Consider the following 26,566-nt stretch of genomic DNA (forward strand, 5'->3'; position numbering starts at 1 on the left):
AACTACCACTTTACAGAAAATGCTGAAGTTTGCAGAACAAGTCAGCCAATACAGCTTGTGGGGGAGTCTGTAGAGAAATTACTTATTTTCTTTTATACATTGTAACATGTATAAAAGTAACTTATAATATAAAGAGATTCAAGAGACATAGCAACCGAACGTATTTTGTCATATTTGTTTGGATCCTGATTCAAACACATAACCTGTACAAAGGCATTTTTAAGATAAAGTGGGGAATTCTAAAGTGCTTTGGATATTAGATTATAGCAAGGAATGGTTATTTTTTTAATTGACAAACAATATCATACTAGTTTCAGGTGTACAGCATAATGAATCAATCAATGTTTGTATATCTTGTGAAATGATCACCACAATAAGCTAGTTAGCATCCATCACCACCATAGTTACAGAATTTTTTCCCCTAAGAAATGGTTAATAATCTTAAGTGATAAATGTTAGAGGGGTTGGTTTTTAAAAATACCCTATGATCACTTACACACACACACTGAAGTATTTATAAGACAGGTTGTCTGAAATTTGCTTCAAAAATGCTCAAGAAAAAAAGCATTTTTTTCTTTTGTGTATGTTTGAAAGATTCCATAATAAAACATTAAGTAATAAATGTATTTATTTTATTAAGTAAATATAAATCTATTTAAATTTATTTTATTAATAATTCCTCCTAGGAAATAACGGTGGGTTAGAATTTAAGAGTACATTCTTTATTAGGGGAAAAAATGAACTTGGGGGAAAATAAACATTAATTTCCCTATATATTCTCCTTTTGCATTGTTTTGGAAAGATAATTTGATGCTAATGTGCTCTTTTAAATATGATCGGAGCTCATGACTCTGCAAGTCACTGAAAGTTGAAACCAAAATTCCCTCCAAATGAATGGAAGGCACAGCACAGAAAAATGCCCAGTTATCAAGCCTTGAAAGTGACGTAGAGTAACTAAGAGCTGAGGAAGTAACTGTGCAGCCAGAGGGGAACGAGGGAAATGTAATTTGAATCCTGGAATCACGAAGTTAAAATGTTTTGCAGCTGATTTTTTTCACTGTTGATCCCCGAATCCTGTTACTTCTGACAGTGGCATTTTCTGCTCAAGCTGGAGTTACAATTTCAGTTGAGTAGAATGCATGGCCTTGCCCTCCTGCGTGCCCAGGCCTAATGGAATTTAGCTCCGTTGCCCACCTAGGAAGCAAATAACCTGCAGCAAGCGCAGTAACCTCTTACTTGCTGGCTGCCCAGGCCAGGGCAGGCTGAAATCAGAAGCCAGTCATTGGCTGTAATCCTTCCTCACACCCAGTTGCTTTCTTGGACATTTGAAGGAGGTGGTTAAGCGACATGGAAGAACTCACACCAGTGTGGATGAGATCAAGTGTTCTAAGTGAAGTAGTGGGCAAGGAATTAGTGCCAAGAGACCCTGACACAGGGTCCCCTGACACCAGCCCTTAGGAAAACTGCCCAGGCGAGTGCTTCCAAAACTTAAGGTTTTAGTAGATCTTGCCTAGTTTTTTATTTGAATACATGAGATGAGAAAGTATATGCATGTATTCCACATAGTAAAGTTTCATGAAACATTTATTTCAATTCATTCGTTCATTTGCTTAAATATTTATTGAGGACATACGATGTGCCAGGCACCATTTTGGGTACTTGGGATTATAAATAAGTGAACAAAACAAAGATCCTGTTCTGCAGGAGCTTACAGTCTAGTGGAGAGATAGAGACCATAAAAATAAATACAATAAAGTCAATTATTTAGTATGTTCAAAGATTTGATGGGGACAAGGAAAAATAGGGAAGCTTACTGGGGTTCAAGATTCAGGATGGGGGGTTAGTTGCAATTGCAAATAAGGTAAATAAGTAGGCTTTCTTTAGAAAGTGGCAAATAAATGAATGCGTGCATATGGATGCAAGTATACACATGTGTGTGGGGTGTGTGTATATGGATGTGTGCACTGAGTCTACTATAAAATTAATTTCTTACCATGAATCATGAAATCTGAAAAAAACACCGCCACTAGATGACAGATACGACGGGAAGGAGGAAGGCAGAGGAAAGAGGAAGAGCAGCGTTCTTCCTTCCCCCTAGTTCCCAGGACCAAAGCCCGTATCCGTTTGGTGAGGCAAGAGGCTGCCAGCCCTGGGCTGATGTGCAGCACCATCTCAAACCAAAACATTTTCCACCTTTTAATCTTACTAAACCCAAGCCTTTAAATTAAAAACCCATCCCAACCTTCCACAAGCTCACCAGCAATAGGCTATGATCACAATGGCTGTGATTTATGTCCCATACATCCTGTTATGCTTGGAATCATGGGCCGGTTCCAAATCATGATGCGGTGGGAGGTAGAGGAGGAAATCCAGGGAGCTTCCTGAAATAGCAGTTCACAGGAGGACTGTGTGGGGAGAAAACATTTCAATAGAGAGGGAAAAGTCTATGCAAAGTCCTAAGAAGGGAGAAAATGTACGTACAGCATAGAGAGAACACACGTACTGTGATCCTAAGTTATGGGATAGTAAAGGGGTGAGAGCAGCATGCGACTGACTTTATAACCCATGTCAAGGAATCCGGACATCATCCTGAGAGCAATGTGGTGCCATTGAGGGATTTTAAGTAGGGAGAGATTTGTGTTTCATAACGTTGGCTCTGGCGAAAGTGAGACACAGTGATCTCCAAGTGCAATGTAAGCATACTATGAGGCGGGCCAAACTGTCCACTGAAGAGTGGGAAGAAAATATTAGGTCTGCTTTTCTCTAAAAAAGAAAAATATTAAGCTTTGCTAAGATTTAATATAAAGATTTCAGCATATAATTGCATGCATAACTTATAAGTAAATATATATTGGGGGTACTTGCTCAAAAAATTTTTACTGATGGGTGAACGGTCAAACACATTTAGAGACAACAGATGCAGATGAACTGGAAGGAGCCCCAGGGTATCACCCCTCCTCAGCTGCCAGCTGCTAGTAGGCTCAATCCCAACTCTGAGAAGCAGGCTCCAATCCGGGTCTTGTTCACAGCTGAGCCCGCACTGGGGGCCAACAGGCACGGCAGGCTTTATGTATGGACTACGTGAAAGGGTTTCATGGCCACCATCCCAACTCTGGCCCCAGCAACATGCTTTGCAGAACGTGCAGGAACCCTGGTGGTTCAGGATAGAAAGGACAGAAACCAGAGGTCTGGGCAGGAACCAGGAGACAGAAGCTAGCAGGGTCATTTGGCCAACACCCTCAAGGTTGAAGGAGCCTCAAATTTTGGCTGCTATTTGGTAAGTTTGTACAGAGGAACAGAATACAGCCTCTTACACAAATGTAGGGTTTGACCTTGAACTGTGTCCTTTTCCTAAGAGACACACTGCTAATCATTACAGAGGCCGTTGTCATGGCTACTCATGGTTGGCCATTCGTAGTGACAGTGAAGAGCTTTCCACTGTCCGGGCTGTACTGCTGGAAGAAGGGTGTTTTCATGTTAAAAACACTCTGACACATTTGATGACCTCTCTCCAAGAGAGCACTTTAGATATGAAAAGACTATTTAATTGTATGTGCTGTGTGTATATTGTGACTGCATTGCCTGTTAAACCCCTCTGAAAATACATAGTTCCTCATTTGAACCCCTTTTGTACTAGGTTTTCATTCAATCCTTACTTTTCTCTTAGCTTTAAACTGAGGATATGCAAAATAAAACTTTGCAATCAAGTTTTATTGATTCATTCCCTTTTTGAAAATCTGCTTTGTGTATGATTTTTGGCCTATTTTAATCTTCCACGATCCTCATCACTTGCCACTAAATAATTAATTACCAATTACACACAGATTTTTTTCAAATGTCAGCCTTATGCAGAGTACAATTTAAGTAAAATGTAACCAATGCATAATGCAAGAGTTTAGGTATTGAAGTTTTTTAAATGTTCCTTTTATTTGTAATATAAAGCCACTAGGCAGTTACTTTATTGTTATCCTGTGGTTCATTATTAGATCCTATGGAAACCCATGACCACTGGTACTTGCTAAATCTGAAGGCAGGAGAGTTTCAAGAGAGGGGAACCTCAGAGAGTCTGTATGCTGCCTGCTTTCATTGAATTTCCTTAGAAGTTGTTTAGATTAGCACACACAGTGGTGGAAAATCCCAGCCTATTTAGGAGGCAAATCAGTAGAATTGTGTGGGATTAAATTTAGAAGATGTGGGCAAACGATCAGTCAGGGATGAACACCTAGGTCCTGCCTGCACACCTGCACAGTGGTTCCAGGCACTGAGCTATGGAACAGTGGGAAAGGACCAGCTTTGAGCAGGAAGACAAAAATTCCGTTTTGGATATGTTGAACTTGAGAAGCTTTTGCGACATTCAAGTGGAGAAGTAAAGTAGGCAAGATCTGGAGTTAAGAGAAGCTGAGAGATATCAGTGTAGGCGTCATAAGCATGTAGACAGAGATCGAAGCTATTGGCAGAGCTGAGATTTTCCAAGGAGAGTAGAGAAGGAGAACAGAGCTTAGAATCCTGATACTTAATGACCAAAGGGTGAAAGTCTCAAGAAGGAAAATAAATTGCTATTGTGTTAAATGTTGTTAAATGCTGTTCAGCGGTCAGGTAAAAGGAGCGTGGAATGATCTCTAAGGCACTGGAGATCCTGACATACACTATGTGGATGTGGCTGGAGTGGACCTTGCAATGAGTGGCGAGGAAATAGAAAACGTAAGTCTGTACACATCCACCGAGAAACTTGCTTATAAAGGAGAGAGGAGAAACGTGGTAGTGGCTGAAGGAAGTGTAAATCAAGGCATCGTTTTTTGTTGGGTTTTGCTCTAAGGTGGGAGAGCGGATCATGGAACGAATCCAGCTGGAAGAGAGAGGCTGAAGCCACAGAAGAGCAAAGGGATCTTTGCAAAACAGGCAGGGGCGGGGGTCCACAGGTCCTGGAGAAAGCACCTCCCAACGTTACAGCAGGAGAGAGGCTGACTATGTGTGCCAGGGAATTCATTTACAGCAAGCTGAGAGGTTCTTGGCTGATGACTAAGAAGCTGAGTTGAGGGAGGGAGGTGAAAGCAGTAGAGGTTTGAGGAAAGCAGGAAAGTTTCAAAACAGTCACTGACTAGAGAGAGAGAGTAAACCCGGGTAAGATATTAGGGCTTCCAGGCAGCGCTGAGAGCTCATCTGAGATCCATGATTATTAATTCATAAAGGCCCCTTTCACAGCCCTAATGGAAAGACTGCCGAAAGCCTACTAAATACTGTTGGTATCTTTCCTGAGAATTCCTTTTAATGAGGGCATCACAGCAATTGTCTTCTTCTTTCTATATGTATTTTATTGTCTGTTTTTCTCTCATCACTCTGGAACATCAAATCCATGAGTAAGAGTTACAGTAACTGACTTTTATTTTCTTTATAATTAAAAATGTATAAACACCAGAATGGCTGAAAAGCTAGTCCTTGAAACCTCCAAAAACACCAATGTGAGAATTCGTGTCTGGAATATGCAAATGCGAACACACAGATAAGCCAGAGCACCAAATAAGGGCCTTGCAAGAGGGGCTGGGGGAGGGCTGAGTTAAAAGTGCACAGAATTCAATCAGTCATGAGGAATAAAAGAATCATTAATAGGCAATTAAGGAGCTAGTATGCAAAACCAAACTCAGAAAATTAAGGAAACCCAAGAATCTGAGTGTCTACAAGCAAAGTAGCTGTGTGACCGTGAAAACGGCTGTACGAGACCCAGCAAGGCTGGTGTGATAAACGCAGTGAAACGCACGGGAGGGAAGATGGTGAGCCGTGAACACAGACATCCTGGGAGGTATATGACTGTACAGGGCGACAAAGGCAGAAATGAAAGAAAATACTGTAAATGTACAAACATGTATCTTACCATCTGGTCTCTCACTTTCAGGAAGTTTCTATCTCCTGGAGCCAGGGAGAGGAACGGCGGGGGTCTCTGACCAGGTGTAAATTCTCAGCAGAGTGTTATCTGCTTCAGTGTTGAAGGCTTGGCAGGTCCTCAGCTGGGCTGGCCGGGTCCACCTTGAATCTGCACCTTCCTCTGGGTCTCCACCAGGGGATGGCCCTTCTCTTCCTATGTGCACATCTTTGTGCTTTTTGTCCATGTTCAGGAAAAGTCTAAAGAAAAGACCAGCATCCAGGTCAGGCGGTTTCCTTATGATTCACTTCGTATGCCCACCTCCATCTGCCGCCCCACCATCATCCACCCGTGTTAGTCCATCAGCCGTTGCTTCCGCCTCTGAAATGTCTTTCCAATCCATACTCCCTCCCTCAATCCAGTGGTTTCTACTTGGACCACCATCGTTTCTCACACAAGGTATGACAGTTGCCTTCAGACTGGCTTCCCTGCTCTGTGTCTACCCCTACCCCTCCCTTTCCCATAATTCAGCTGCTGCATGGCCAGAGATTCATGTAAAATGCAAATCTGATCATGCCAGGTCACTGCTAAGTAACGTTGTGGCTCCTGTTGTTCAGAGTATGAAGCCCACACTCCTCAAACCTGGACCACAAGGCCTGCCATCTGCTCTCGGGTTAGCCTCCCCCAGGCATTAACAGTGGCAGCCTGGCTGAACCTGTCTCTGTCACCCCATCTCCTCCTGCTCTCCTCCTTGCCTCCATTTCCCCTGCTACCTTCTCCCTCTTTCTGTCCCATTCACTGCATGAATTCCAGTCTATTCACTATTCAGTTCCACAAATTCAGTCCTAATTCCAGTCTCTGCTTAAATATCATTAATGTCAGAAAGCCGTCCTGAAGCCAGTAATTCCTTAGTTCTCAAACGTTTTCTTTTTTTTTAAACACTGATGCCAAGAACCCTTTGTCATGTTTTATTTCACCTGTTGGCTTAAGAGCTCTGTGACTGTCAGGATCACATCTATTTCTCTCAATGCTACATTCCTAAGCACAGTGCTTAGGCGGGGAGAAGCTTCCAAAATATTCGATTGAATGAAGAAATGAGCAAATAAATTCCCAATGCAGCCCACAGCTTTTTGGAGCCTAGAAACTACATTTGGTCCATGTTCCAGATTTGATCAGGCTTGGGGAAAAAGGCTGACAAGGCATTGAATTATATTAATCAAAATTCCTATTTATTCATTTCAATAAGAAATATAACTGATAAGTGGGCCCAGATTTCATGTAGATCTTATATTCTGTATGAGTTTGGGAAACCAAATCACAGAAAATTTTTGTGATGGGCATAGATTCAGAGAAAGGGATTTATGGTTCAAATGTTTAATAACATATGGTTTCAATTGCCTGATTCCTTCATTTTTATATTGATGAGGACACCTGCCAGGTCAAGACTGCATCCTGCCCATGGCTGGCATGCCAACACCAGCCTTTCTGACTGCTGTTTTACGGCCCTCCCTGCTAACAAACCCCCATAGTAAGAGGGTAAATCCTTTAGAGAAGCAAACATCTTCTATTGTGTTATTTAGAGTCTTTCACCAGCCTGAGAGTCATCAAAGAGATTTGGATATCTCTAATCTGATCCCTTGGAAGTTTTTATTTTCCTGGCATTTTCATTTGCTCTTTCCCTCATTTCTAAGTCCTTGGTGGTGACATACTGCAAGTGACATTTTCCACTTGAGCATTCTGAGACTGTCTTCAGTATTAGGTGGAGCCCCAGCCTGCATTAGGGAATGTACTGGGTCACTGACTTGTCTGAAATTGAGGGCTTCCTAGCAATGATATTTGAAAGAGACCATTGTTGTATCTAAGAGTCAAAATAAATGTTAGAACAGCCTTTAGGGCTAAACCAGCAAGGTGGCTGAAACCATATAGTAGAAAAACAGGCTTGTGACAATATGCCAGCTCTTTGAAGCTAGAGGATAGTCATTTTATTTCATCTTTAATTGGCAGTTTATTTATTTATTTTTTGAGAATGATCATTTTAAAATTTAACCCTGTGTTTTGTAAAACATATACGACTACCTTATTATTTGTGTTTTCTATAAATTATTTCTTATTCTCCCGGACATATGCAAGCTCTGGCAAACACCGAACAGTCTCTTAATGGTACTTATGGCTAACAATAACTATATTTTCTATTTATGTGTTTATTGTTATCTTCCCCTACTAAAATGACAGCTCTGTTTGGGAAGGAATCTTGTCTGCCTCATCCATGGCTGCTCTGCAGGACCTAGAAGTGGATTCAGCCCAAACATGCTGAAATAACTACTGTCACATGAATGAATGAATGAATGCTCTGGGGAGCCAAGAAAGATCGCCTTAGCCAGGTATGGGGTAGAGTTCAACAGTGGAATGGCACGTTCCCGTGGCCCAGATTGGGAGGCCGCGGAGGCAGTGGGATGGGCGAGTCCACTGGGAAAGCGAAGCACCAGAAGGAAAGAGAAGACGAGTTACGGAAATAATTAGGCCCAGACGGAGGCTCTGCTTCCAGCCCTCCGCTCCTCGCAAGCTCACGTGTTACACGAACATAGCCTGTGCAAGTGCCCCTGGGACAGAGGAGCCGGGCAGGAAAAGACACCTGGCCAAACACCCAGAAGCATTCAGTATTTGAGAAATTTTAGCTTATTTATACTAGTAAAATGTTACACAAATGGTTTGCTTTTTTAGTCCACAGATAAACCAAAATCAAAGGAAAAGGAAATTCGAAGTAATAAGGTAGGTAATGGCTTTGCTAAGTTGACTCCCTGAAGCTCAGTTTTTTAACCACTTTTTCATGCTATTTGCAGCTTTAAAAACAAAAACAACCCAATAAGTCCTCTTAGTAACTTCCTGTTAATATGGTTATATCAGAAAGTTGCAGATTAAATCACTTGAACTCCTGTAAAATAGTTTACAAATTATCTTGGCTCATTATGCTCTTGTCTCTTGATAAGAAAGGCTGTATATTTTCAAAATCTCCACTGAAGACCCTGCCTTAGCTGCTCAGTGTCCCTGGACCAGTTTCTCTGGCAGTTCAACACTGGAAAAAAGCTCATCTCCTAAAGAACTGGTGATTTTTGTCAATGTCTAATAACAAAAGACACATAAATCATCATCCTTCTTACTTGCCATGAAGCCCAGCACTAAATGCTGGGCTCCATTTAAATTATCCTTAGCCTGGACCCTGGCCCGGGAATCCCTCCCTGTGTTAGAAGTTTTCAGACCATGTGCTTGTATGTCTGTAACTTGCATGCTGTGAAATCACAGAAGTGTGTGAACAATGAATGTTTTATTCATGCCACTGGCTTTGTGCCACAGTGAGTTCCAGGAAGAGTCCAATCCACAACTATTTTGTTTTCCACAGTCTCTTATGAGAGTTCATTAATGACAGTCCCACCCATTTGTACAAGTCAGCACACAGAAGAAGGTATGTGTATGCTATGGGATATTGTGCTTTATAATTAAATTAAAAAATAAACTGTAACTTATTTATACTCAGAGTTATACATGCTTTTTTAAGATATGGATAACAATAGTAATAGTTACTGAAAAACATCTAGCTTGGATGCTATTATCTTGTACAAGGTATATATTCATATACACAGTAGTTTTGTTAGGTTCTAAAAGACAGAAAGGTCACATTCAAGAAGGTAACCCTTCAATAATCTGGAGACTAAACTGTACAATTATCTCTCTTCTTCACTACATGATTCTTATTAAACTATCCACATTTGAATCATTCTTTATGTAGTTTGTTTGAAAATTCTTGGAATTTTCTTAAGTATGCTTGTTTTTTTAAAGTGTGTGAATTCTCAAACAAAACTAACCCTACATATAGCATATGTCAATTAAGGGATAGTTTCTTCACATACTTGAGTTGAAATCTTTTGGTGTTTAAGTAGTTTTTGTGGCAGACAGTCCCATGGTTGACTGATCATTACACTAATGATTTATTTCTGTACTTATTAAGTACCTACTGTCTCCTCTAGGTTTGATTAAGTTTAGAGAGGGAGGGAGACCTTCTGGAGGGATTGTAATCTGTGTGAGAGGTATAATCTGGGAGGTGGGGGATTTTCAAAACAAAACAAGTATTATGTAGGCTTGAGGTTTGGGCTAGTCCTGGAAGCTTTTGTGGGCTTCAAGTTTGACTTTAAAGAAAGTATAAGATTTAGATGAAGAGACATAAGAAGAATTCTAGTTCTAGGCAGAGGAAGAGCATAAGCAGTTTACATAAAGAAAATTGGTAGTGAGATGTGGGTGTGTTCACCCCCACTAGAGAGCTGGATGGAGACCTTGGGGGGAGTTAGAAAGAGAAGGTGGAATGTTTCATTAACTCTCCTAATGAAACATTGGTTGGAGGGCTGACTGAGGAGCTGGCGAGTTGGGAGTGAAGCTCTGAATCTGATACACACTGAAGAGCCTTGTAAACTCTTGATGAGAGCAGTGAGATAATGAGAGGGTGCTTCAGAAAGAATCCAGTTGTGGAGATAAGAGGTTCTGTAATTACACGACAGGAACAGGATATGAAGCTTTTCATCAGCATCAACAGCTGTCTGAGCTACATAAGATCTCCAGCGTCTACAGAAAACTAAGGCTTAGATAGAACAGCAGAGGGGAGAAGAAAAGAAAAAGAGTATTAAATGATCACTCTGAGCTCAACAAGACTAAATTTTCTAGCATAGCACTAGTGACATAGTAGGACTCAATAAATATTATTTTTATTATCATTCTAAGATTATTTTGCATTATGCTTTAACAGAAAGTAAGGGAAACTTACATTTGTTTGTACCACCTAAGTTAGAATCATATTTCTTCTTATCTTCACAATAACTCTGAGATGGAGATATTAATATATATTAATCTATTAATATATATACATACATTATATATTAATATAACTTTTTTGTAGTTGAATATATAGGCTCATGGCTAAGAAACATACAGGTAATAAATGGTACAGCCTATATTTGGACCCAGGTCTGTTTGGCTCTGACATTGGGAAACAAAAGATCTGCCAGGAGCTAGAAGAACAAATGTATGGCTGAAAACCAATTATTGCTATAAACATACCTAAAGAAGTGTCAGGAAGAAAGGAGAGTGATCAACAATGGAGCCCAGAAAAAAAAGGGGAGCCTGACAGGTGGGAGTAGGAGTGGCTCTGTACGGCGGAAGGACTGGAGACGCTGACTGATACACAGTCACGTGGTTTCCTGCAAACTCAGTCGGTGCTATTTACCTCATCTTCCCATATTTACCCAGAGATTTCATCACTGGTGTCCCAGATACTGTCAGAGAGGAATGCATGCTGTCTGTACTGAGGAGCAGCTGGAAAGGAAGAGTTCAGCCACTGGAAAGGATACCGTATTTCATAAATTCACGAGACAACGATGGCCTTTTTCATACCCTGGTCCCTCCTGGATTGTATTAGCATTTGCCATTTCCTCCATGTTGCTAGTCAATCTGTCATACTACTAAGAGGAAGTTTCCGGATGTGTGCAGGAGAAGAATATCATAATGGAAATATTACCCATGAGGCCACTGGATGGCCAGTCGGAAGACTTCATCCTGGTGACACCTGCCCTTTAAGAGTTCAACAAAAGGGTGTCCAGATGACTTACCAGTTCAGATTTCTTGCTGTGCCTCCAACTTCCTGAAATCCTTTCTTGTTCAAATTATCCTCATTAAAGTGTATGCTTAGAAGGGCATATGTCAGTTCCATTCACATTTCACTGCCCAAAGCAAATTCCATGGCCATGCCTGATGTCAATGGTGTATGGAAGTATCCTTTAGAGGAAGGGCAGCAAATAATTAGCAGTAATAATATAGTCTGTGCATCCTACAGTATGGGGGAATATATTCGTAAATGATTTCTCAATAAGAGGTTAACATCCAAAATACATAAAAAACACATATGCCTCAACAACAAAAAACAAATAACCGGATTACAAAATGGACAAAGGACATAAACAGACATGTATCCAGAGAAGACATACGGATGGCCCACAGGCACATGAAAAGATGCTCTACATCGCTAATCATCAGGGAAACGCAAATCAAAACACAATGAGATATCACCTCACAACAGTTAGAATGGCCGCCATCCAAAAGACAAGAAGTAACAGGTGTTGGCAAGGATGTGGAGAAAAGGGACCCCTCCTACACTGTTGGTGAGAATGCCAATCAGTGCCGCCACTGTGGAAAGCAGTATGGAAGTTTCTCAGAAAACTAAAAAGAGAAATACCATTCGACTCAGTAATTCCACTTATAGGAATTTACCCAAAGAAAACAAAATCCTGATTCAAAAAAATTACATGCACCTCTATGTTTACTGCCACATCATTTACAACAATCAAGACATGGAAGCAACCTAAGTGTCCATCAACAGATGAATGAATAAAGAAGATGTGGTACAGAAACACAATGGAGTACTATTCAGTCATAAAAAGAAAAGAAATCTTACCATTTACAACAAGATGGATGGACCTACAGGGTATTATGCTAAGTGCCATTGTAGAATATAAATACAAAGCAAAACAGAACAAACAAAACAGCAGTAGACTCAAAGACACTGAGAAGTGACTGATGGCTCCCCATGGGGGAGGGGTTAGGGGCACAAAAATCTCAATCATAAATTGGTCACAGGGATGGAAGTGCAGCATGGAGAATATAGCCAATGGTTCTGTAACATCTTTCTGTGCTGACAGTAACTTCACTAATAATAATGTGTATAACTGTTGAACAACTGTATTGTACACTTGAAACCAATATAATAATGTCTATCAACTATACTCCAATTTAAAAAAATATATATATATAAAATATAACCTGCTACATGGAATATGAGTAGTTACTTATTTGTCTGATTAGAGACTATTCCTACCAATAAAGATAAATTTTTTTCCTCTTCAATAAATTCTGTTACTTCTATTAGTACTTGGTTTGATCACTCATATTAGAGTATATGGTTTCAATTTAAGAATTTTGATTGACTTCTGTATGTAGTCAGCTTTGCTGAATTAATAAACTACAAAAAAACCTCAGTTTTTTACAATAAAAAACATTTTTATGTCTTGCTGATACTACCTGTGGGTCTCTCAGTCAGCTCCAGGCTGTGGGTTGGTAGCGAGGTCTGCTCCCCAGGTCTCCTCAGTGGGGACCCTCAGTGGGGACCAGGGGAAGAAGCCCTGGTCTGGGAGGTGCTCGCCTGCGGCAGGGGGCAGCCACGAGTCCGTGCTGGAGCGGTGGGCTCTTCTGCACTCGTGGTGTAAATCCCAGCAGCTCACATGTCACTGGCCCAACCTGACAGCAGGGCGGTGGCACACCCTGGCCCTGCGTATGGAGTTGACTGTTACACGTCTCTGACGATGGGCCCTGGGATCCAGGTTGACATCAGGTAGCAGCCAGCTTGGGAACTCACCTGCATAATGGCTGCCCCCGTTGCCTGCTTCACCCCTTCATCTCCCCGCAGCCAATCAATCCCACAGTCCTCTTGTGACTCTGCTCTCTGAATAGCCCCCAAACAGATCCATTTCTTTCCATCCCCAATCCCAGTACCTCGTTTCCTACCTTGACAATCTCTAATTGAAGTACCATGGTCACCTCTAAGGTGGACTCTCTGCCTCTACTTTCTCCCATTCTACTCTGCCCCCACACTGTCCACCGTGATTTCCCCAAATCCAGATCTGCTCACATCAGTTCCCTGCTCATTAGCTGTCACCGGTCCCATCATCTACATGATCAATCCTGAGACCTTCTCAAACAAATCTCCAATCACTTATTTCTTCCATCCCCCTCAAAGGACCTTATCTGTTAACCTTCAGAACAATAGGTTTCACAGAAAACACCGACTTTCACAGCTCTCTAAACCTTCTCCAATTGTTCCCACTGCCCGGAATGTCTTCACATTTTCCACCTGGCAAATTCTTAGTCTTCCTTCAAAATCCATCAAATGTTTTTTTCTTAATGTTAAATATCCCCAACTGACCTGGATGGTTAGCAGCTCCCTTCTCTGATTTCAAACCACTTTGAATGGAATTCTAATAGCTTCTTTCATATTTGATTTTTATTTTTTATTGAAGTATAGGTGACATGCAATATCACATTGGTTTCAAGCATACAACACAGTTATTTCAACACTTACACACATTATTAAATCCTCACCCTAAGTAGTACAGTTACTATCTGTCAGCACCGAAAGATGTTACAGAACCACTGGCAATATTCTCCAGGCTGCACTACCATCCCGGAGACCACCTTCTATTATGACTGAGATTTTGTGCCCTTCTATCCCCCACCTTCTTCCCACCCGCCCACCCTAACCCCTCCCCCCTCCCCCCTTCCCCATTGTAACCACCAGCCACTTCTCAGTGTCCATGAGTCTACTGCTGTTTCGCTGATTGTTTTGCTTTGTTTTTAGATTCCGTAACAAGTGAGGTCATACGGTATTTGTCTTTCTCTCTCTGCTTACTACACTGAGCATAATACCCTCTAGGTCCACCCATGTTGTCACAAATGGCAGGCTTTCTTCCTTTGTAGTGGCTGAATAATATTCCACTGTGTGTATGTGCCACATCTTCTTTATCCATTCACCTACTGACAGACAGTTTGGTTGCTTTCCTATCTTGGCGATTGTAAATAATGTGGCAATAAACATAGGGGTGCATATAATTTTTTCAAATCAGGGACTTTGTTTTCTCTGGTAAGTTCCTAGAAGTGGAGTTCTTGGGCCACTTCTTTAACATTTTAGAGTGTTTTCAGTTCTGCCATTCCTCTTCCCCAGACTGTAAGCTTCTGAAGGAAGAAACTGCGCCATTTGTCTTTGTATCTTCATCACTTAGCACAGGACCTAGACATAATAGGAGTTCGAGAAATTCATTTGCTAACTCAGTAGACACATGCTACTTGCCAAACCACGGGCTAGGTGCCGGGGATGAAGGAGAATAAAAACAGATTCAATCCCTGCTCTTTGGGGACTTGAGTGATAAATGGCTTCACTAAATGTCCTTCAGTCTTTTTTTCTTTTTAATGTATTTCAGCTTTGTCCAAGCTTTTCCTAAAAAAATTAAATTAGCTGATACTTGTGCCACCATCTCTTTTTTAAAACACCAGCCCAGCGAGAGACAGTGCTACTAAGGACAGATAAGTATTGCTGTGGTGGGGGGATTCCAAAAAGCTTCATTCAGTCTTGATCTTTGCTGTACAGAGGTGTGTAGTCTGGTTGAGGAGCAAAGACCCAACATATGGAACACTTTAAAAACAATACAGAAACATCATTAAGTGCTAATTGTGTGGGACAGCCGGGATTTTTGCAGAAGGGGGATAATGAAGTCAGCCATATATATAATCAGTGCATAATTTATAATGCATGCTGTGCACACCAGCAGTGACTTTAGCACAGCAACAAAATAACTTTAGACACAGAAAACAAGCCTTTGCTCCTGATCATGGTAGAGGAATCAGATCTGTGGAAAAACTGACCTGTAAATAATGTGCTCAGAAAGTGGAAGAGGCCACTCTCATGAGGGTATGTAAAAAGCAATAGAAAAAATACTGCCTCAAACCCAGATTTCGGGAGTCCCTTCTCACAGAGCCTAGAGTCTCCAGGGATGGAAAGAACTGGAATTTAATTAATTTGTGTTATTTATTTATTTCAAAGCGATGAATTAGAGTTGGGGGTCGTGGGTGGGGGCGGTCATCCAGGATCCCAAAGTCCTCACTGCCTCCAAGGAGGTCTCATTGTCACGGGGAGTAAGAAAGCACCTACCATAGTCTGAGCATTTGTGTTCTTGTATAGACATATTTTCTCTTAGAACATTTCTTCCCTGGACACGCTTGTTCTCCCTGCCCCCAGCCCCTTAGAAGCCAGCAGGCCCAGTCGGTGGCTGTGACAGGAACCAGCGTGTCTCTAGGCATGTGTGTCCATACCCTCCCTCCCCAAGGGGCCAGCTTGCTTCTTCCTGGGGCTGGGGGTGGGAGGAGGGGCAGAGGAGGATTCCCGTTCCTGACGTTGTTTGCAACTAGTCCAGCCTTTTGGAAATGCTCTTAATTGGAATATCCAGGGTTTATCCCCATTCACCCGGTCCATACCAAATTCTTTGTACTCTCCCTTCATACCAAACCTCCCACCCAGGGACTCTACCCCAAGATGAACTGACCATGTGCAGCACAAGAGAACACGGGGGCCAGCTCCCTAAAGTGTCAGCTCCCTTTGTTAGGCTTTGGGCACCCAGAAACAGAAAAATTAGATGTCATTTTATAAGCATAAAGATTCTAGCTCAATGCCTTAAAAGGCCACTGGAAAGACCTTCCCTCATCAAGAACTCTCCCTCCTGTCCACTCTGTGTGACCGTAAGCAATTCAGAGTTTATGAGAAGCTAGGGCCAAACATGCAAACACAAAACCCCTGAGCCCAGGAAGGGCATGTTCTCACAGTAACCCAGGCTCAGGTTGAACACTTACGTACTCAAAGGTTCTAGAGGGGCCAGAGAGAAGCAGCCAAGACTGAGTTCAGTCCAGCAGACTGTGAGGAGAGGAAAAAACTTGCGGACACTGCTGACACCGATGTTCTTGGGTTTGTTTCAAGCAGCGAGGACACTCCATTTGGAGGGCTAATGACTGGTACCTGTCGAAGGGAGAAGCCTGGCAATTTTTATTCTTCCCTTAATTAAACACTTTTTTTCTTTACTTCTGATAATACGATGAATTTATGGGCATCTGGAAACATGATTTTTTCTTTTAACACAGTAACTAGAATCTTCTTCAATTTTTTTTTCCCAAAAAGAAAAAAAAAGACTTGCATATGAAGGAGACATGAATATTTCCCATGTGTGTTGGCCCCTGAGGGTGGAATTAGTATTCAGATTCAGCCCACGGGGATTGGCAGGTAGAGGCCTGTAGAGCTCAGCCAGCTGCAGACACGTGAGTCTTAGCCACTCAGCCAAGCCACCAACTTCCCCCGTGTGAAATGCGGCTGGGGCTGAACAAGCAGAGCCCTGAAATCCAACATTCAGGCTGAGCTGGAATTTCATAAGCAAATGCCGACTGAAACATCTCCTCTGATAGAAAGGTCAACAGATACTTTTTCACTTTGCAAAATGAGCAGCATAGACATACCTGGAGTGTCCAAGCTGGAAGGGCTTACACAGGTCACCCCGTGTTGGTCCCGTGGTCGGCAGACGAAAGAAGCGGGACTCACCACAGCACCGGGACCTGCCTGTGTCTGGATGGCTCTGAGGGCGTCCATCGCTGAACTGCGTCCCCGGGCTCCAGCTCTACATCTGGGATCATGCACAGATTCAACAGTCTGCAGAAGAGCTGCCCAACTGGTGGTGGGAGGGGGAGGAATGTGTAAAATTTGCACATGAAATAACAGGAAGCATAAATATATAAGACTTCGTTTTCCTGGCCCTTTTAAGCTGTCATTTTGCAAAAAAATCAGTTGTGTATAAGTAGATAGTACCTGCCACTCCTGACCTCTAGCCCTTGGTTCACTTCCCGTGAGGACAATGGTGACACTGGTTGCCTGTATATCCTTTTAGACAAATGTCAACAGTGATCGTTTGAAAGTATTAAAAATGTGTTTTTGTCACTTTTCCCTTGTGATCGGAAACCCCTGTACGGACACTCTGACCTCATAATATGTAGCTGTCTTCCAGGTAATTTCTCATGAAGGTTAAATACCGACAACCTCGAGGACGTGGAAGTTGGTGGGGAAAATAGATTGCTGCATTGTCTGACACCCATATTTTCCTTCCATAGTTAGTCTTCACATTTTCCTAAGTTTCTGTGTTCACAAACAGACGAACACAGAGAAGGAACAGCTTACACCATGGCTGTTCGGAATTTGTGGCTTTCAATGACCCACTGCCAAGATTTAGTGGAATCAACAGAAAGCCAGTGCTTTATTTCTGAGAGATGAAAGTTCACAACCTCACCTTTTCAGATAATTCTTTATTCTCTGTGATCTGAAATCAAGGTCCACAAAGAATTAAAGGCAGAAAGCAAGGGCAAAACCTGTTGCATCTCTTTGTAAAATGTCTCTAATATCTGTGCACCTGAGCAAGCCCTTCCTACCCACCCCCAACCCATTGTTTCAGGTCAAGCCCTCTTTCTTCACGGGGACAATTAAACCCGACACGCTTTGTTAAGCCTGCCTTACCTGGTCACTCAGGCTGAATCTCAGTGGGCGAGCAAGAGAGGGTCGCAAAACACAGTGAGGTAACAAACACCACTCTCCGTGATGAGTTTAGATTTCATTGTATGGATACTGACAATGAGATGCCATTGCAAGACATGAAACAGAGGGTTTACATACACGTACATGCACATGCATGCATAAAACGTACACACAAATCATTCCAGCTGCCATGTGAAGAAGGGGTAGCAGGGGGGCAACAGGCTTTGCAGTGGTTGAGCTGAGAGACGATGCCACCGGGCTGTGATAGTAGTGGGATGCAGAGACCTAGATGAGTTCAGGGCACGGCTTGGCAGCAAAGGACACAGGACTTGCTGTTGGACTGCACATAGGCAGGAGTGAAGCAAAGAGAGATTAAATTCCTAGGTATTTGGCCTCTGCTACTGGAAGGGTGCAGTTCTGCCCTGAAGTGGGATAGGATGTGGGAGGAAACAGAACTGGGAGAGGTGCAGGGGTAGTCAAGAGTGAGAGCTCTGGCCATCCAGTCCGCAGATGCCTCCTAGGCGTGCTGACGTGCACCCTACCTCCTGGGCGGCTTCTCTGTCCCTTTATGGTTCTTCCTCCACCTCTTCGCACCGGAGGTCCCCACGCTCCTTCCTCGGACCTGTTCTCCACCCGCATTTCCTCTGTCAGTGACTTCCTTTAGCCTCATGGTTCTGTGGGCTGCCTATATGCTGATGTCACCCAGATTTTAATCTCCAGGCCAGAACTCGACCCTGACATCCAGGCCTGTTTATCCACCTCTGCCTCACAGGCAACTCAATCTTCCCTCCCCAACTAGAGTTACCAGAGGAAGTAAAGGACACCCAGTTAAATTAGAAGGGATGGTGTGTTTAAAGACCAAAGACACTGGACTAGATTAACAAAAGGTTCACGACATTCATTCCAAGGACACTTAATAAGGACATGTAGTGCATCGGCACTATTATGGGCAACTGAAAATACGAGTATGAAGAACACAGTTCCTGCTCCCAAGGGGCTTACATTTTAGTGGGAGGAGGCAGCCTAACAACCAAATGCTATGAAGAAAAATTAAAGATAAAGGGGGAGGTAACATGGCATTGGAACATTCTCCCTTTTCATTAGTATTTTCCTTTCTATTTGAACTGTCTTTATACATTATTGTCCACAAATGCAAGACTTGTTTGCATTAATATCACATTAGCAGGACTAACGAAAAATTCTCTAAAAAGGTTAAGGTCATATACCCATCTTTTAGTTAAGAGTTTCATAGATTATGGTCTTCCTCCTAACGTAGGCAGAGTTGGGTAAGAGTTTTCATGGATCAGAGGAAGAGAGGCCATTCTAGAACATAAAATAGCCATTTGTGGAGTAGCTACATGATAGAGGGAGCAAGGGTAATGGAAACCAGAGAGGACACCATTGAGGCAGAAGGAGGAGGAAGTGCAAAGGCCCTGTGGGTGGAGAGCGATTGATGTGCTCACAGCAGAGCAAGGTGGCCAATGTGGATGGAAGAGAGTAAGCAAAAGGAAAGTGCTAGTAGATGTCAGAACTCGGAGCCAGATTACATGGCAGCTTTTAGGCCATCATAAGGACTTTGCATTTTACTGTAAGATGGGAAGCCATTCAAGGACAGAGAGGAGAGACTGATTTGCTGAACCTCTTACCTGCTTTGTAGAAAATAAGCCTAAGGGTAAAGGTGGAAACAGGAAGATTGGTAAGGGAGTTACTACAGTAGTTCTGGCAGGAGTGACTGACAACAGTCGGGAAGAGGCAAAGAGCAGTGGAGCGGTCAGCTGCTGAAGAGATTTTGAAGGTCAAAGCGACGGAATTTGCAGACAAGTTTGTGTTGAAGTACAAGAGAAAAAAGGAGCCGAAGGTGAGTACAAGATTTTTGACCTGAGCAACTAAAAGATGGAATTGCCCTTTACTGTGAAGAGAAAGACTAGACAAGAGTAGGTACGTGGCTGGAAGGGCGTGTAAAGCAGGAGCTAACACGGTAAGTTTGAGATGTCGGTCAAACAAACAGGGAAATGTGGAGAGGGCAGCTGATGCACGGTTTGGCGAGGAGGACTGGGTTGCTGGTATGCATCTGGGAGTCATTAAAGTATAAAGGGTGTTCAAAGCCACCCAACAGGATGAGATACCGGAGGGAGTGCGGGAGGAAAGGACTCCTGAAGCCTCAGCCCAGGACGCTCCAGTGTGGGGAGGACAGGAAGAAGGAGCCTATTCAGCAGAGCGGGATGTGAAGGAACAATCTGTGAGGCTGGGGGAGATTCTACAGCAAGTATATATACTTGGCCCCCTGGAGGCCAAGGGAGAAAAAAAGCATTTCAGGAAAGAGAACATTTGTGTCAAATGCTGGCAGGAAAAGATGATGACCAAGAACTGACCATTGAATCTGATAATGGGGGTGCAGTTTCACTGAAATGCTGAAGACAAAGCCATTCTGAAAATCTGAAAAGAATGGACTGAGAGACCAGAGCAGGCAGCCCTTTCGAGGAGTTTCTCCACAATGGTGAACAAAGAAACCAGGACCTTAGTTTTCAGGGATGTGGGCTGTCTGTGGTCAGTTTTTACAATTGGAAATACAACAGCACATGCCACTAGGAAAGTGTGATGCCAGGGGAAGCATGGACAGTTGGGAGGAGGGAATGCTCGTAGGAACCAAGCTCCCATGCATGGGAGGGGGGTCAGCCTCAGCCTCAGCCTCAGCGCAGACCGGCATCCATGGCGAGGACAGGGAGGCAGCAGGCTGGGCGCACTGGTAGAAACAGCAGGTGGAGATTCTGGTTAACTTTTGTTCTCAGTGAAACAAGAAGTTCATCAACTGGTGAACATGGAGGGAGAGGGCTGCTGCCGGTTGGAAGAAAGAAGAGAAAGTAGACTACGGGGTCTCAGAGAGGGGAAGAGTGAGCGGAGAAAGATTGCCAGGCAGCCTTGAGGGCCTGCGGGAGCTCTGTCACATGAATTGAAGCCGTGAGCAGTCGGCACTGTTGTGCATGAATCTGGCTTCTTTCTAGCAGCAGAGCTGAAGAAGCCAAGTGCGCTGAGTGACATTTCAACAGAAGCAAGGGGGCTGAGGATGCGTGCAAGCCAGGGCTTAGCAGGCAGGGCTGCAGAATGAGGGTCAGTGAAGAGGGAAAGCCAGCCTGGGATGGCCACGGGGGTTAGGGTGGGTGAAATATTTCCACGGTCCTGTCCCTGCGGAGTCTCCAAGAGGGGACCATAACATGCAAAGTTGCCCAGGTTTTTTGGGCAGCCCAGAAGTCCAGGACCCATGAAACACTCTGGGTAGGTAACTGGTTTGGAGCGTAATTTCGCCTCAGTGACAGAAGTCACCTGGTCACCACAAGAATGCTCTTCAAGCTCCACATCGTAGGCTTCTCCAGATTATTTTTCCAATCTACTTAAATTATTGTTGAATTGTCAGATTATTGTCCGAAGTCAGGATGAGGCATGTCTAAAATGGGAAGAGACGCTAAGGAAACAAATGACAGTTTACAGCCAGGGATTATTTACAAATGATTATGGACAGTGATACTGTCTCTCATAGTATCAGATCTGCATTCTCACCCACTCGGATGGATAGACAGACCTCAGTGCACAAGAAGTAAAACAAAGATTCAAGTATCTGGTAAACAAAACAAAACCCAGCAAATGATCGACCTTAATCCTGCATGTAAAGTAGCATAGAAATCTTCCTTTAGCTACTATTTTGCACCTCTCTGGACTCAAACCTTTTGTCATCAAACTTGAGTAATTTTTTTAATCACTATTTTGCTACAGCTTATAATCACTTTTCTTAATCTGTGAAAATTTGCTTTTTTCATATAATGAGAAATGTTGGTTTACAACCAAAAAAAACAAAACAAAACAAGCTCTAAGGATAATAGGAGAAAATTTCTGACATGTGGGGTATGCTATCACATTTCTGAGGCACAAAACTGCAGTAACAGTCAGCCCTAAAGGCTTGGAACTGCTAGATGGTACCATTTTACAACCTTGGTAAGTATATAATGGCAAGTTGTTCTCTGGGTTTCCAAATCATCACTTCCCACTGAAGGCACGATCCATGTGACTCATCTAGAACCTGAACCTGGGAGAGAAAACCACCCAGTTGGACTAACACCTTTGTGTCTCCATGGAAAGTTTCCAACATTAGCATACTGTATTAATAAACTAAGGGCTCTGGTCAATGTAATTACACTTTGCTGTTCAAAGCAAGTGTATTGCACAGTCAAGAACAGAGGGGAAAAATCCACGTATTTAAAAAACCAAAACCATACATTGATGCTCAAACTAGATCCTCTCTTAGAATCTATTTATTTTTTAGCTAGACACAAATATCGTCTGCATTTAATCTATATTGAAAAGAGAAGTCTAAGTAAATTAAGATGAATTTTAATGCAATAAGGACTTAAATAGAAAGAAAATAACTTTGACCAAGTGCTTTTCCAACACACAAACTAAAAGAGGGAATACAAGCTACCAGGCAGACAGTTTAGAAGAACAAAAATTAAAAGCAGCCAGATTTATTTTTAAAAGTCTGAGGCAAGTGGAGAGGTACTAGCCCTCCACCTGGGGCAAGATGGAAGGATATTGCTGCACAAAAACACATACTGAACCAAAGGATAAAGACACCCAATCTTCATTTCTGTCCTACCGTATGCTGCAAAGGACTGAAGGACACAGTTAAGGAGGCAGGACGATTTCCAGCCACTACAATATAAATGTGAAAGACTGCTTGAGTGTTTATAGGTACACAGCTCCCCACCATCCCAAAATACACTGCTAGGGCAAAAGTCTCATTCCTTCAGTGTTAATGACATGCACGCACGTGTTGATGGTACCCAATTCTTAAGGAAACTTGAATTTTTTAAATAATGGAGAGTGCTAAATCAAGAATCCACTCTCAAGTGGGTAATTGAGGAAGTTATCTAGAAAATGCATAGGGTTTTTCCAGGGCTGGAATGCTAAGGCCAAGAGTGCCCGGACAAGGCTGCCAAGAAAATCCTTCTGAACTCCCGAAGAATGGCACTGAAGGGGCTGTGTTCTGTACCCTGAGATCAGAAAGCAGGCAAGACTAGAAACTCCTGTGGAGTCAGGATAATACCTGTTACTCTAATATTAATACAGATAATGCCGATCAATACCATTAGGGGGGTGTGACAGAAACCTTCAATAAGAGGCCCATTCCATCTACATGTAGCTGGATAAATGCCTTTAAATTAAGACACGTCAATGTTTGTTTCATATTGATAGTTCAAGAAACCCGCAGAGGTTAACCTTCCGTTGCTTACAGCCTCTCCGAGTAGGATGGTGAGGTAGTGCTCAAACTCTCTTTAAATCCTGTTGATTACCCTTATCTAATATTACTTACTAATCCCACCTTTAATACAGAGAGGGTGATTCTGGCTTGATTATTCCCAATACTGCATGGCTGGAAATTTAATAACACTGCTTTGTCCTCATTATATTTAAGGGCAATATATTCACAGAAAGTGATTCTAATTTGCCATTTGTCAAAGTGATAGGCTTCCTTTTAAAAATAAATTGACATCAAAAAGTGAGTCACAAACAACAACAAATGTTAGCGAGGTTGTGGAGAAAGGGGAACCCTCCTACACTGCTGGTGGGAATGTAAATTAGTTTAACCATTGTGGAAAGCAGTATGGAGGTTCCTCAAAAAACTCAAAATAGAAATACCATTTGACCCAGGAATTCTACTTCTAGGAATTTACCCTAAGAATGCAGCACTCCAGTTTGAAAAAGACAGATGCACCCCTATGTTTATCACTGCACTATTTACAATAGCCAAGATATGGAAGCAACCTAAATGTCCATCAGCAGATGAATGGATAAAGAAGAGGTGGTACATATACACAATGGAATATTACGCAGCCATAAGAAAAAAACAGATCCTACCATTTGCAACAATATGGATGGAGCTAGAGGGCATTATGCTCAGTGAAATAAGCCAGGTGGAGAAAGACAAGTGCCAAATGATTTCACTCATATGTGGAGTATAAGAACAAAGGAAAACTGAAGGAACAAAACAGCAGCAGAGTCACAGAACCCAAGAATGGACTAACAGTTACCAAAGGGAAAGGGACTGGGGAGGATGGGAGGGAAGGGAGGGATAAGGGCGGGGAAAAAGAAAGGGGGCATTACGATTAGCATGTATAGTGGGGTGGGGGCATCAGGAGGGCTGTGCAACACAGAGAAGACAAGCAGTAATTTTACAGCATCTTACTATGCTGATGGACAGTGACTGTGAAGGGGTATGTGGGGGGGGAATTGGTGAAGGGGGGAGCCTAGTAAACATAATGTTCTTCATGGAATTGTAGATTAATGATACCAAAATTTTTTTTAAAAAGTGAGTACCTTTAAGAAGAGTATGAATAAATCATTTGAAATTTGAAATTAGAATGGTTTGCAGAAAGGCAAAATTCCATCAACATCACTCTAGTGTCTGAAGTTTAGAAAACCCTGCTTTAAAGTCTAGTTGCCACATACTTGAACTAAAAGCTGTTATTTCATAAACTACCCTGTTAGTAACTTGTGACGGAACTCTTTCCTATGACTAATGTTAAGCACATCTTCAGGATAACCTTTTCTTAAATCACTGGTTTTACAACCAAACGGCAAGGCCAAGACCTGACGGCAATCCCAGATGTCCTCATCCTGGAGTCCTGGTCCAGAGTGCTCCCCTCACACTGAGGACAAGATACAGGGATGCTGCTTCTCCAATTGATCTGTAGAGCTTAGGCCACAGAGTAAAGGGAACTCCAAGTTAACTTATACTTTACTTAAAATAGATTTTCAGTGCCATCAAACCATAAAGACTTGATTCACGAGGGACTGAAGAGCAGTCTAGCTTATTTACACCACTTGCTCCTTGAAAACAGGCTCCCCTCTGCTTCAGAGCTGGGGCGCAAGGGCAGATGCCTCAGAGGAAGCCACGGACCAGCTGTATGAAAAGGACAAAGGAGCTGCTATCTTTCTAGCTTACTGGAGAGACTTTTTTGGAATTTTAAGCTATTGTACATACACATCTCTTTTTTCATGCCTGCATTCAGGCAACAGAAAGAGTGATCAGTTCATCTGAAGCTATGACCAGACGCCAGCCGACCCACAGTTCTGATGGGCATTCCTGGTCCCATTCCGGTGTGGTCACCCTCCCAGTCTCCTTGGGAGAGTTCACACCAACTCTCACTCACTCCTACAGATTCCAACATCCCTCCCCGTCCCGGCCTTCCCCAGGGAAAGTGGAAGCTATTAGAAGAGCATGATCTCATTTTCCAAGTACCAAACCTAGCAAGCTATCTGCTTTGACACTCATTCACTCCAGAATCCAAGCATCACTAGGTTACGGATTTCTGTCTTGCTCTGGTCACAGCTCTACCCTCAGAACCTACAACAGTGCCTTGCAATAGCTGTGTGATTAACTCTTTGAGCAAAGGAGTAAAAACAGGCCTTCCCTTTGTAGGAGCTGGAAGTGCCCCTGTCCCACTTTGAGACCCACCCCTTATGGTCCTGGTTCCCTTGTTTCCTGCCAATTCAGATTTGCTCCTGCAATTCATTTGGGATTCAGTGGAATAGCAATTCAATGGAATAGTCTAATCAGCATATAATCATGCTCTATTATCTCTTTTGAAGTTAAAATCCTTAGCTCACCTGTATCTCAGCCACATCCCATTTTCGTTCCATCACATCAAAACTGAAGTTGTCCATAGTTGCCGACTCTTCCTCAGTCCCTTTCCATTCACAATCCACTCCGACCAGGCCTTCATCCCCCACACTTGCAGCCTGTTAATTAAACAATCCCCCCAATCTAGTGGTTAATTCACAGTCTTCACCCTCCCTGAAAGCATGTGAATGAGTGGTCACTCCCTTCTAGAACACTTCCTTCACTTCCGTTTCCGGTGTGCCACTCTTATGGTTCACCTCACGGAGAGATCTCGAAGGCTCCACTGCTGACTCCCCCCACTTTTACATGGTGGAGAGCTGTAAGCCCACCCCCCTCTTCTCCACCTACAACAAGGTTGCTACTCAAAATGCGGGTGGGTCCCTGAACCAACAGCGGGAGCAGCAACACAGCTGAGGAGCTTGTTAGAAATGCAGCATCTCAGGCCCCACACCAGACCTACTGAATCAGAATCGGCATTTTAACAAAATTAGGTGACTCCTGTACACATTAAAATTTGGGCAGTGCTCAGCTCTGTCCCTGAGTGATTCCAGTCGCATGGCTTTCAACTTCACTCTCCAGCTAACTCTCAAATATCTATCTCCTGTCCCCTCCCCTAAAGTCAGCCGCTAACTCCACGCTGGATCCCTCTAGAACACTGGAAGGCTATCAGACGGGTCAAACCCAAGTGCAAACAGAAATCTTGATTTTTCCCCTAAGCCAAAAACCTAAGAGCCACCCTTGTCATCACTTTGCTTTCCAATCCCTAGGCCAAAGTCCTTCCACTGGCAGTACCTCGAAAACACTTAGAAAGAGCCCTACCCCTTGCCAC

General features: G+C 42.9%; 1 long non-coding RNA gene across 1 annotated transcript; it reads right to left on the reverse strand.

Annotated features, from left to right (window-relative positions):
• Positions 1–1,610: 1,610 nt before the first annotated feature.
• On the reverse strand, positions 1,611–17,781 carry LOC140844822 (uncharacterized). The gene is made up of 5 exons (XR_012123319.1): positions 17,003–17,781; positions 16,353–16,511; positions 11,509–11,674; positions 5,870–6,117; positions 1,611–2,405 (listed from the first exon to the last, which is right to left on the reverse strand). It is a non-coding gene; the product is annotated as an uncharacterized lncRNA (long non-coding RNA).
• Positions 17,782–26,566: the final 8,785 nt, after the last annotated feature.

The sequence above is a fragment of the Manis javanica genome, chromosome 12, assembly GCF_040802235.1.
Source record: "Manis javanica isolate MJ-LG chromosome 12, MJ_LKY, whole genome shotgun sequence".
NCBI classification, from domain to species: Eukaryota; Metazoa; Chordata; class Mammalia; order Pholidota; family Manidae; genus Manis; species Manis javanica.